Genomic DNA, 13,465 nt, shown 5'->3' on the forward strand with positions numbered 1-13,465 from the left:
GCCGCCACTTTCATATGATAATCACCAGGATTAGAACGATGATGAAAACGCCGTCCATAGAATAGGACACGACATCATGTGCCGTGATGGTATTCTGGGTTGTTTCGCTGTCTCCGAACGGCCACATGTTGTGTTGATAATTTCTTCGGTTGAGTTACACTGCTGTGGTGGGTCTCTGCGTGGTGTGACTTTATTGGCGTTCGGGTCCGTGAAGTGCCTCTGGATGACACTTTTTCTGCCGATGTTGGTGATTTTCGAATGCAATCCTTTGTGCGTTGCCGATTTCCAACGTGGAGCACATTTTGTGATGAGTTTGGAGTTCTTGATGTGAACCCCATCGCCTTGATTTGCTTTTTCCTCGGATCGATTGTGCAAGAAAGTTGCTATCAATTGCATTTCTTGCCAATTGCTGGGTGGGCTGCCTTTTGCCCATAGGGTAGCCACCCCTTCTGGCTTGAACTACCTCCAGTTGCATTTACCCTAATTTGGCTTATTGGGTCAAAGTGGGTAGATGCAACTTTATCTATTTTTGACAACATTCGTGAGGAAGAAAGAGAATACCAAGAGATCTTGGGATGAAAGTATAATGGATATATGTATAGTTTTGTGTAAAGTGAACTCAAAATTTAGGTAAAAAATGTCTGCGTGTACAAATTGCAAAGGAGGTCATAGTGCGTGGATGTACATTAGGTTGTCTGGACGAACATGTTGCAGTTTGTCAACGCCATGTTACCTGTATTGATATATTCTTCAAAATTTTTAATCTTTGCTTTAAATAGTTGCGGAGCTCAAAAGTTATCAAAAATTTAATTTTGGTGTCAATGTTGACCGTCAAATCTGAAAATGAAATAATCTTCACACCCCTGGGAATCTCAAGATAAATGCTGAGTCGTTTTAAACGGATTCCAAGCAGGAATGTTAAAAAAAATGTTCAGGATGCCAACACAAATTTTAAGGTCGTTCGCCCTACCCCCTGATGCAGACCGTGGCTACGCCCATGGTTATAGAGACGTACTTTGCCTCTTCCTTTTCGGTAGGTTGTGTCGGTTCTGGGGATCATTGAAACTGGTTGCGATTGAGACATTCCGGCGAGTCGGGTTCGGGTGCAATGCTTCTCCATATTCATCACAGCTTTATGGTGTACCCTCATAAAAATGCACAGTTCACTTGTACGATAAAATGAATTGTTATTACCATTAATTAAATTGAAGATGAATTGAAATGGACTTTCACTAAGGCTTCTGTAGATAGCATTTTTCAAATTACAAATGAGTTGTTGGGAAAAATCCTAATTGTTTCGAAAAGTACGTATCTATAATTTCTACTTGATGTATTTCCTTTTCTTAGAATTTTACACAACAAACCTCTAAATCAATCTGCCAATAACATTTTTGTGTAATTCTTCTTCTTCTTCTTGGCATTAACGCTCTCACTGGGACAGAGCCTGCTTTTCAGCTTAGTGATTTTATGAGCAGGTACGACTATACTCTATGCTCATGGAATTTAAGGAAATTTCCATTACGAAAAGATCCTGGATCAACCGGGAATCGAACCCAGACACCTTCAGCATGGCTTTGCTCTGTAGCCGCGGACTCTAACCACTCGGCTAAGGAAGGCCCTTTTTGTGTACGCATATTAATACTGTCTACAAGAATATTGATCATAATTATACGGGATTGTGTTCTAACACTTGTGCAAATATTCTTCGGGTAGCCACTTTCATTTCGGAATAAATTGCATTCGTCTTGACTCCGAATAGCAATTCCGGGCAGGCACGTGCTTCGCCTTCGAGAAGCGTCGTTAAATTTAAATAGACGTTTTAATTACACCGGATTGAATTGCAAGCACTTGCACAGTTAAAGCGGATTTTATTGTGGCAGAAATCCTGCTGTAAATAATGTTTCAATTCAATTTGGAAGAGTGGATGTGGTTTTTTTTTTTGTTTCGAGTTAACAGCGCAAACAGATATAAGAAAGTTGATAGTGTTCTTCTGTTTCCAAAATTCTGCCTTGAGGAAGACAAACTTTTACAGGAATTCTATAAGACTTGGGTTCTGATAATTAACTTGAAGTGTATGATTTTACAGAAAACTTTGGATTATTCTAACAATGTATATTGAAAAATCAAAGTTTTTAAATTTTACAATCAAGCCTTCATGCCAAACACTATCGATTTCTTTTCTATGTCTAGAAGAGCAATTTCAGTAGAATAGCCTTCAGATATGTTGGAACGAAACAAATTTGTTACAAGTAAAAGTTGATGAGGGTCGAATGTCCATGTTAGAATCCGAACTGTTCATTGGCAAAAAATGAATTTTCGTTGATTTGGATTATCATTCTGTTCAAAATGACCATTTTCAAAAAGTTTATTAATGGAGGAGAGCAAATTGATTGGACGATAGCTAGAAGCTTCTGCAGGATTTTTGTCTGGTTTTCAAATTGGTACTACCTTGGCATTTGTCTATTTGTTAGAAAAAATGCCAACTGAAAACTATTAAACAAACGTCAACCGAGAATGATAAGCTACTCCACGGAAGTTTCTCGATGAGGATGTAGATAATTCCATTACGCCAGGGGCTTTCATATTTTTTTAAATAGTGCTCACTTCTTCCAAATCAGTTTCTCAAGAATTTTCGAAAACGTCCTCTTGATTGAGAATGCTTTTGAAGCCCTGAGTAGCTTGATTTTCACTCAGACATTACCCTGTTCGAGAAACAAGTATCTTATTTTAGATCTTTGGATGTCTGCTACTCCACTGATTTTGAATTTTTACCTCCTACATATCGAAAGATTAGCACTTGAATTCAAAAAGAACTTGTCTAATGAATTGAAACCAGCCTCAGATGCTGATTGAGTCATTTTTCCACTTCTACGATCATCTAGGATGAATATATGAGTCTTTGTGACTTGTTACTCTCTTACATTTTTCCGACCGTAACTTATTAGCATTAGGGTGAAAATGAATCGAAGTCAAACGTCAAATTTTCAAGAGCACGGATCTGGAGAACCAAACTTCCGTTTAAGCTGAAAACTGAATCGATTGGTCACTAGCTGGTGGTGACCAATCGATTCAGTTTTCAGCTCACACAGATGTATGGTTCCCCAGATCCGTGCTCTTGAAAATTTGAAGTTTGGCTTCAATTCATCTTCACCTTAACGAGAACAGCTAGAACAAGAGTACAATATGGTAGATCTTATCCCGTAACGCACCTCGAATAAGTAATCTACCCGTATCACGGGTCTTAACCAGTTCCCTCTAACTTCATCTTGTAGTCTCAAAGAGAATAACCTATTTCGCATAAAGACGTTTCGCATACGGATGTTTGGCATAATGGACGTTAAACATGAAATAGTTTCATAATGAGCAATTCTCGTTGAAACCAGGCCACCATCGGTACCCATCCTTAGAATTCCAATTCTATGTCACTGATCGCTAGAGCTTTCGATAAAACTTAAGGGTGGTCCTTTCGGTTTTTCAAATTGGTGGACCCCTCGTACGCCAGCTACCTAAACAGTTTGCGAAAAAGTCCATTTTTTGATAAATCTTGGGTATTTCTTCACGTGATATGTCTCATATTTTGCTTGAAACACATAGCAAACTTAGTGGCATCGAAAAGAGAAAGGAAGTTAAAAAAAAAATTGGCGGCCATTTTGAATTTGGCCACCATCTTGAATTTTGTTAGAAAAATAGTTTTTTCACCGCTCGTTTTGAATTCTGAGATCACCATCTGAAAGCTGAGTATAAATTGCGTAAGATAGGCTACAGAAACTAGGTGAGCAATTTACCCTATGAAATGAACTACAGTCAACTCTCCCTAACTCGATATTGAAGGGACCATCGAGTTAGGGAGGTATCGAGTTACAGAACACAAAACCAGTGCAACTGCGATCCAAGGGACCATCGAGTTAGCCATGAAAACCAACTTTTGCTATGGTTCTCTAACTCGATATCGAGATTGTGTTCTGTAACTCGATACCTCCCTAACTCGATGGTCCCTTTAATATCGAGTTAGGGAGAGTTGACTGTAGTTTCCGTTTTTTTTGTGTTTTGAAGGCCTCGGGACCAAAGGGGCTATTGCTGTTCTCATTTCAAAAAAATTTACGTCTACTGTCAAATTTTCAGCGATGTATGTTTTTTAGTTTTTGAGATATATTTTTTTGAAAATAAAAAATCAGTCATTTTTCATCGGCACACACTGTAGGTCTCAGCGCATAAGATTGTTTATTTTAGAAAAAAAAAACATTATTTTTGAACAGCTTAACCGATTTCCAATCTTTTTTATGGAATGAAAGCTTAAAATTCCAACTTTTCAGACAAAACAGCAATAGCCCCTTTGGTCCCGAGGCCTTCAAAACACGAAAAAACGGGAACTATTGAGTTTTTCCATGTAAAAAACACAATTTTTGTGAAATTTTATATTTTTCCTGAAAAGTCGAAATCTCTAGCTTTCATTTCGTCCAAAAAGATTGGAAATCGGTCGAACGGTTCAAAAGCTATAATTATTTTAAAAATAAAAATTTTGCAAAATTTTTCTGGTCACTCTATTTTGGAAATGGTCACCCTAATCAAAAAATCCATCTAGTGTCCCACCAGATCGGTTGTTCATGGAATGGCTGTATATATACATCGTGTCCAATATATTCTCATACACTTTTTCTTTTCTTTGGTATAACTTTACTGAATGTAGGATAATCCAATGTTGTAGTATTTCATTGTAGTCTGGTAGTATTATACTAACGTAGAATAGCTTGTTTTACGAATAAGAAACAATAATTGCTAGGATAAGTGATGAAATGTCCATTGAAGTCGTGTTTTGCACTTAAAATGAATTTTTGTTCATATTGGTCTGGTTAACAAAGTAAAAATCAGAGCATTCACAAAAAAGTTTCAGAAACTTTAAGTTAATTATATTGCGTTTTGAATAGATAAATATTGATAAAATTTGATAAATATATGTGCGATAACTGCAGATTGAAATTGGGGTCTGCCTATGAGCGTGCCGCTGGAAATATTTTTCTTAAATTCTTAAGTTGATAAAATAAGTTTATAATTGAAATATTTCCAAAATATTTCCTGTAGTGAATCAGTATTATAACCACTTTCAAAAAATATTATTACCAATGATGTCAGTTAAACAAGCGCAAAGTAATGTTATCTCGAATTTGTATGAGAATATACTGGACACGGTGTATATATATATATATATATATATATATATATATATATATATATATATATATATATATATATATATATATATATATATATATATATATATATATATATATATATATATATATATATATATATATATATATATATATATATATATATATATATATATATATATATATATATATATATATATTTATATATACGGCCGCCAAAATTTGTTTAACTTTAAAGCTATATCCTTTCTTTATACGATAACACTAAGTTTGCTATCTGTTCCAAGGGAAATATGAGACATATCACGTGAAGAAATACCCAAGATTTATCAAAAAATGGGCTTTTTCGCAAACTGTTTAGCTAGCTGGCGTACGAGGGGTCCACCAATTTGAGAAAACCGAAAGGACCATCCTTAAGTTTTATCGAAAGCTAGCGATCAGTGACATAGAATGGAATTCTAAGGATGGGTGCCGATGGCGGACTGCTTTCAGCGAGAATTGCTCAATAGAAAAGGTGGCATTTAAAAGAAGGCATATAATTCTAATAATGCCAAATGTCCATTATGTCAATCATTATGCTAAACGTCTTTATGCAAAATGTCCCACCCCCAGACTCAGATATCACCTCATTATTATGGGATTGTTGAACACACCACAAACCAAACTGTTGCATTGCCGGACTGCTTCAATTGTTGGATGTTGTTCACTTCGATCGGTTCAATTACTGTGCAATTAAATATTAAACTGTGTCCAGGTAAGCTCCCAACTCAACATGTTGAACACAATCCGGTTATCATTGTTATGCATTGCAAATTCGATTCCGCTGTGTCCCTAGGAGCATTACGCTAATCGATCCAACTGTAATCATGTAACGCTGAGTTTATATCCATGCCTGAACTTTGACAACAGATATTCCTACCTCTTTGTGATGTCAAACGTTACCTGTTTCCAGCTTGCTAGCCGGATGTTGTGTACTACGCTGTGAAACTATTAAATTTTAATGATGTGTTACCGGTTACACGCTAACTATACTCCGTTCGGATGGTATCACAACAGAGAAGAGCCGGCTGCTCCCTCTGATAGTGTAGCTTAGTTACCTGTAGAGCATTTCCAGCTCTAAACGTTAATCGCGTAGACGCTACCTTTCTCGAATTCTTACTTGAATGGCAATTTGTGAACTCATTCAATGGTTTATTATAACTTCCAAACGGTTTCTTATGATCCACCCTATTTCAACCTAGAATTTGTTGAACTGAAGACGGTGTAAATAAATAAAATAAAAAAAAAACAATCTAAATCGGTCAATTTAAGGCAACAGAAAACTTCTTTTGACAAAGTTGCAAGAAATTAAAAGGTTTCCAATTTTTCGGAAGCACGTATACCATAATTTTTACAAATAAGATAGATCGTTGTACCGTTTCTGTTAAATTGGGATCACTCTAGTTTTGAATAACATCAAACAAAGGGCCTATCTAAAACGAACAAATTTGTAGAAGACAAGCACTAAGCACAGTCCGAAAAGGCAAATTTTATTTGCGCATTGAGCTGGAAATGCTCTATATCGTTCACTAACGCTGAAATGCTGACTGTGCCGTGTGAAGTAGAGTTGCCAATGTGCTAAGCTACGCTAAGCAGCTCCATTGCCTAGAAATGACAATACCGTGACGATATACATACGTGCAATGGAAGAAAGGAGAGGTTTGGTCCAGGTTTTAAAGTCCTCGGTGGACCCTCGACTGGTAATAATGGTAAGCGCTTTTACCTGTTGAATATTTAAGCCCGGATGAATGGCAATCATATCCCCATAATGGCATGTGATGATGGCATTAGGACGTGTGCACGTACACACATGCTTAACTGGAGAAACAGGTAGGTGAAGGTGTAAATATGTGAAGTCATTCAGTGAGAGAGAAACGGTATTAAGATTTGATTTTGATTTTTCGGCATAAATATACGGGCTTTAATCATCCAATTATATGCACTTGAACCACAAGAGCACAGCTATTTATAACAATTGCGCTATTAAAACATAACTTCATGGCTAATGAAATATAAACAGACTTCGATTCATTATACCCAATGATGACAGAAATAATGAGGGCTTCAAAATTCGACAATACGGACAATATGAACGTATTGCGTGCGATATCAACTTCATGATGAAAATGACAGGCACCGTTTACCCATCTCGTGTTTCGAACGAAGACAAATAAACGAATGGCGAAAGCATGAGTTGCAGCAGAACAGACTAATTGAAAATGTATTTCCTTCCGTCACCGTCATTGTCCACCAGGTTAAATTTAATTCACCAGCCGAAAACGAATTGGTTCGTACGCTAGCTGATATGTGCGTGTTTGTGATCAATTATTACTGTTTTTACAGTTCACCGTTCATTGTGACGCTGTTTTTACAGAACTTCTTTTGCAGACGTTCTCGTCCATTCGTCACATTCTATAGAACAACTGGTGGAGACGCATGGTGGATAGTAGAAAGGGCGTATGGATGGAAGGTAAAACAGGTAAATTTTAAAAATGTATAAGGGTTTATTCACAAATTTCATAACGCCAAAAATGGCTATTTTAGACACCCACCCACCCCCTTGTAACACTGTTTGTATGAATATTTTACAAATTTGTATGAGCCATAACATCACGAGGACACCCACCCACCCCCTTCAGCGTTATGAAATTTGTGAATGAGCCCTAAGTCTGTAACGCGGGGCCTTCCTTAGAGTGTTTAGAGTCTGTGGCTACAAAGCAAAGACATGATGAAGGTGACTGGGTTCGATTCCCGGTCGGTCCAGGATCTTTTCGTAATCGAAATTTTCTTTACTTCCCTGGGCATATAGTATAATCGTACCTGCCACACGATATACGAATGCAAAAATGGCAACTTTGGCAAAGAAACCTCTCAGTTATTAACTGTGGAAATGCTCATTGAACACTAAGCTGAGAAGCAGACTCTGTCCCAGTGAGGACGTCATGCCAAGAAGAAAAGAAGAAGAAGTCTGTAACGCACGCAATTATTGAAAAAAAAAACTGCTCCTGAATTTAATTTATGATTATGAAAAATTTGCAATTTCAAAAAATAATGAATGGAATGTTCAAAATTCAAACTATTTTTGGCAGTCTAAGTTAAAGTTTCCAATTTTCCCGGGTAGACAAAATTGTCATTTTCGGGAAATTCTCATAAAACTTGAAATATAGCAAATTTGATGGAATATTCTTCTTTAAATCATTCGTATTCCATGTATATTAATTTTATACCGGTAAGTGTGTATGTTTTTTCCTCTATTTTGGTAATAATTTATTCGTTGCTAATAAAAAGTCAGTTGACATCGTTTTAAATGATAGGCATCGAAAAAACAAAGCATATAACATTAAGCATAAGTCCATGTGGAGCTTATTTTTGACAAATCGTATGGAGTTCAAATAATATTTACCAACATTGAATCAATTCTTTCAAGTACTAGAATAACAACCAACTAGAGAAGGCCTGCCCAATCCTTTTTGGCTTTTGAAATGGCTGCCGTGTACGAAACAATAGTCCTATCTGAGAAATTTGTACCTCAAACGAATGCTTGGTATATCTGACTAATCAATGTATAAAAAATCGACTTTATATCAAACACATTGTTACAGATGCAGTTAAGTCAAAAAATTGGTGTGGCTCGCGGGCCGTTGTCTGCATCGCTAACAAAGAGTTTAATATACAGGGTGTCCGCAAATTATCCGTCGTACAAACTTTAAAGACATGGCTCTATACAAACAAGTATAATAAATTCAGTATTCTTGCATGGTTGTAAACATTGGCTTATTATATTCTTAAGAAGCAAGTTTAAAACATTTCCGATTCCAAATATTTGCAAAACCAAGCCAAATGTATTGAGGTGTCTTAAAGGGAGCTGTTTTTCGAGCTTTGTGACGGAATAGAAATTTCCATAGAACCCACTGGATTTCAACCGTATAATTTTCTATATCCAGTCTAACTTGAAGATTACTTCAAATAATAATAGGACATTCATCTCTTTTAGATTTAAGGAATAACACATCTCCAGTATGACTTGCGACCCTCAGAAAAAACATCTCCGAAAAATTTAAATGCTCCCATCTCAGTAACAAGCAACCATTTTGAATTTTTTTAAAGTTATATTTTGTGTTAACATATAGATGTATTATAAAAGGTACATGGACATTGATTTTTCATTGTTTTCAATGCGAGATCATCTTTCCAATATTTTGCTGTTCGGATAATTTGCGGACACCCTGTAATTTTGATTTTTTATACATAGATCAATCAGATGTTATACCAAGCTTTCTTTTAAGGTACATATTTCTCAGATCGGATCATTATTGCGAACGTGGCAACCATTTATGTAAAAAAAGGGTCAAAAAGGTTGAGCAGGCCTGAACTAGAGTCTTATGTTGAGAATTGTGACTGTTACATCCATAAAAACTTTAAAACCGAAAAAGGTCCCTCGAAAAATTCGTTATTTTTTATAACATACAATCTTTTTTGAAAAAAAAAAAACAAAAAAGATGTACATTTTATCAACAACTACTTAATTACGAAAAACAACAAATCAACATCGAAATATAACTACAGATCTAATGAGAGCATTGGTTAGAATGATATGAAAAATAAATGGTGCGATTGTTTTTGTTTGAAAATAGGTGGTCAATTCTATTTTTTTATAAGAACTACTCGAGGTATACGGGAATTGCGGGAAACAGAAAATCATTTCCCTAGAAACGGGATTCCCGGGAAATTTCATTTCCTGGGAAATGACCCCGGGATTGGAAACTAACTTAATGCGAAATGAACAATTGAAATTGTTATTGAATTAATTTGTGACTATTTTTTGATGTGTTAGATTCAAATGCTCGACCATCGTGTCGTGCTATAGTAACGTATCGTTGTTTGTTGTGAAAGTATAAGTTTCTTCTCCATTTTCTATTCTGCAACTAATTACAAACTTCTTCCATTTTAGATTGCTAAGGAATGGAAAATATAATACATTTGAAATATATGCATGATGAATGCCGTCCATAGGTTTATGAGACATCAGGTATCAGATTACAGTGCTGTTTAGAAGCAGGAGTAACCGGAACAGCTTTCCAGAAAAAATAACAGTATGTGCCTCACTGGTGACGGATGGAAGTCCGCATCAAGCTCTTTGATCAAAATCTAAGTGGAAATATAGCATGATAATTATTTGTCCTCATAGTTTGTTTTATTTCCTTCAGCGCCTATAGAAGACAAGCAGAGTACGATAAGCTAGATTAAGGTTCCGCAGACTCCCGGTCATGTAGAAAACTCGCTGAAAAGAGCACCTTTCAGTAAGTCAACCTTCCGTGGTTGCCCAAGTTAAAAAAAAAAACGTTGATATACCAAATCTTTCTCCTTGTGATAAATCTGATGAATCAGGAAACATTGCCTTGAACATTCCATTAATATTTCTTTGACCTACTCATACAGACATTTTTCGTAGTTATTGAGTTGCTTCTTGAGGAACAAATATTTTTTTATATGGTTCAAACGAAATGGAACACTACGAAATGGAACGCAGAATCAAAATCCATCTACGATTGATTTGGTCTTAACCGACTCTAGTCATCTTTGTAGCCAACTGATTACTCATGCTGATTTTGATTCTGATCATGTCCCTGTTACATTTCAAATATCCCAAGAAGCGATTCTCAATCCTATCAGCTCCACTTTCAATTATTTACGAGCCGACTGGAATATATATAAAACGTATGTTGACTCCAATCTTGATGTTAACATTTCTTTAGAAACTAAACTTGATATTGACAATGCTCTTGAAACTTTAACAAATTCCATTGTTGAAGCCCGGAGCATTGCAATTCCAAAATGTGAAGTAAAATTTGAATCCGTGATTATAGACGATTATAAACTCTTGATCCGTCTTAAAAACGTGAGGAGAAGACAATTTCAACGCACTCGCGATCCTGCTATGAAAATTATATGGCAGGATTTGCAGAAAGAAATCAAGAAACGTTTTGCTCAATTAAGAAACAAAAATTTTGAAAATAAAATTTCTCAATTGGACCCTGGCTCTAAGCCCTTTTGGAAATTATCGAAAATCTTGAAAAAACCTCAGAAGCCAATACCGGCATTGAAAGAGGAAAACAAATTACTACTAACTAATTGCGAAAAAGCTCAAAAACTTGCTATGCAGTTTGAAAGTGCGCACAATTTTAATTTAGAACTTACTAGTCCAATTGAAAATGAAGTTTCTCAGGAGTTCGAAAATATTCTCAATCAAGAGAACGTTTTCGAAAATGCCTGGGAGACTGATTTGGAAGAAGTGAGAACTATTATTAAAAAATTCAAAAACATGAAAGCTCCTGGCGATGATGGAATTTTCTACATCCTCATCAAGAAACTTCCAGAAAGTAGCTTATCATTTTTAGTTGATATATTTAACAAATGTTTTCAATTAGCATATTTTCCTGACAAATGGAAAAATGCTAAGGTTGTTCCAATTTTAAAACCAGACAAAAATCCTGCAGAAGCTTCTAGCTATCGTCCAATCAGTTTGCTTTCTTCCATCAGTAAACTTTTTGAAAAGGTTATTTTGAACAGAATGGTGGCCCACATCAACGAAAATTCAATTTTTGCTAATGAACAGTTCGGATTCCGCCATGGACATTCGACCACTCATCAACTTTTACGTGTAACAAATTTGATTCGTTCCAACAAATCTGAAGGCTATTCTACTGGTCTTGCTCTTCTAGACATAGAAAAAGCATTCGACAGTGTTTGGCATGAAGGTTTGATCGTAAAATTAAAAAACTTTAATTTTCCAACATACATTGTTAGAATAATTCAAAGTTATCTGTCAAATCGTACACTTCAGGTTAATTATCAGAACTCCAGATCTGAAAGACTTCCTGTAAGAGCTGGTGTTCCTCAAGGCAGCATTTTGGGACCAATATTATACAATATTTTCACATCTGACTTACCTGAGCTACCTCAGGGATGTCAAAAATCTTTGTTTGCGGATGACACAGGCCTCTCCGCCAAAGGACGAAGCCTGCGTGTCATCTGTAGTCGATTGCAAAAAAGTTTGGATATTTTTTCTTCATACTTGCAAAAATGGAAGATTTCTCCTAATGCTTCCAAAACTCAACTAATAATATTCCCACATAAACCAAAAGCTCTTTATTTGAAACCTTCAAGTAGACATGTTGTCACGATGAGAGGGGTTCCAATAAATTGGTCAGATGAAGTTAAGTATCTAGGGCTCATGCTAGATAGGAATTTAACTTTCAAAAATCACATTGAGGGCATTCAAGCCAAATGTAATAAATATGTAAAATGTCTCTATCCCCTTATTAATAGAAAATCAAAACTTTGTCTTAAGAACAAGCTGTTGATATTCAAACAAATTTTCAGGCCAGCCATGTTGTATGCTGTACCAATATGGACTAGCTGTTGTAATACCAGGAAGAAAGCTCTGCAGAGAATTCAAAATAAAATTTTGAAAATGATTCTGAGGCTTCCTCCCTGGTATAGTACCAATGAGTTACATAGAATATCCAATGTTGAAACATTGGAACAAATGTCAAATACAATCATTAATAATTTCAGGCAAAAATCGTTACAATCTTCTATTGCCACGATTAATGCGTTATATGTTTAGGTTAAGTTAGGTTAAGTATATTAAAAACGTTTTTTTTTCTCTTATAAGCAGGTGAAATCAACTCACCTGTAAAAAAACTGAACTGCTACGGCAAATGAAATGTAATATGTTGTTAACAAAATGTTAATTAAATCTTAAATTTGTTTTACCAAATTAGGATGATAGTGTTGTCAAATAACACAGAACACCTAGATATAAGAAATGAATGTAATGTTTGGAATGATACTAATAAATAAATTAAAAAAAAAAAAAAAAAAAAAAAAAAAAAAGGAACGCAGAATCAAAACAAAACACCCAAAGGGGTGACACGACAATTCAAATTAAAAATGAACCCCGGTGGTTTCATGAGGTATTGTTCAAATAAGCGGAGGTACACTATAAAGGGGCGAACACGAAATTATGAAAATGTCATGCCAATTTTCTTATAATGTTTAGAATCAAACCAAAATTTTAGGGTAATTTTATACATATATTTATTTCAAAAATCAAAAGAAAGTTAATTGATGAAACCTTGACTGTAAAATTGAAGGCATTTTCGCTTGATGCCCTCCATCAAAGTCTTTACAGTGTCATCCAGTACCAGTTTCTCAGTTTTTTGTTTCCATTTTCATAACATGTCCTTCTCGTC

General features: G+C 35.5%; 1 protein-coding gene and 1 long non-coding RNA gene across 3 annotated transcripts in view; both read left to right on the forward strand.

Annotated features, from left to right (window-relative positions):
- Nucleotides 1-13,465, forward strand: part of LOC5571682 (Kv channel-interacting protein 4) — a 341,315-nt gene that overhangs the window by 220,961 nt on the left and 106,889 nt on the right. The window lies entirely within an intron of this gene.
- On the forward strand, nt 5,748-10,394 carry LOC110676672. The gene is made up of 2 exons (XR_002500618.1): nt 5,748-7,037; nt 10,159-10,394. It is a non-coding gene; the product is annotated as an uncharacterized LOC110676672 (long non-coding RNA).

This window comes from Aedes aegypti, chromosome 2, assembly GCF_002204515.2.
Source record: "Aedes aegypti strain LVP_AGWG chromosome 2, AaegL5.0 Primary Assembly, whole genome shotgun sequence".
NCBI lineage: Eukaryota > Metazoa > Arthropoda > Insecta > Diptera > Culicidae > Aedes > Aedes aegypti.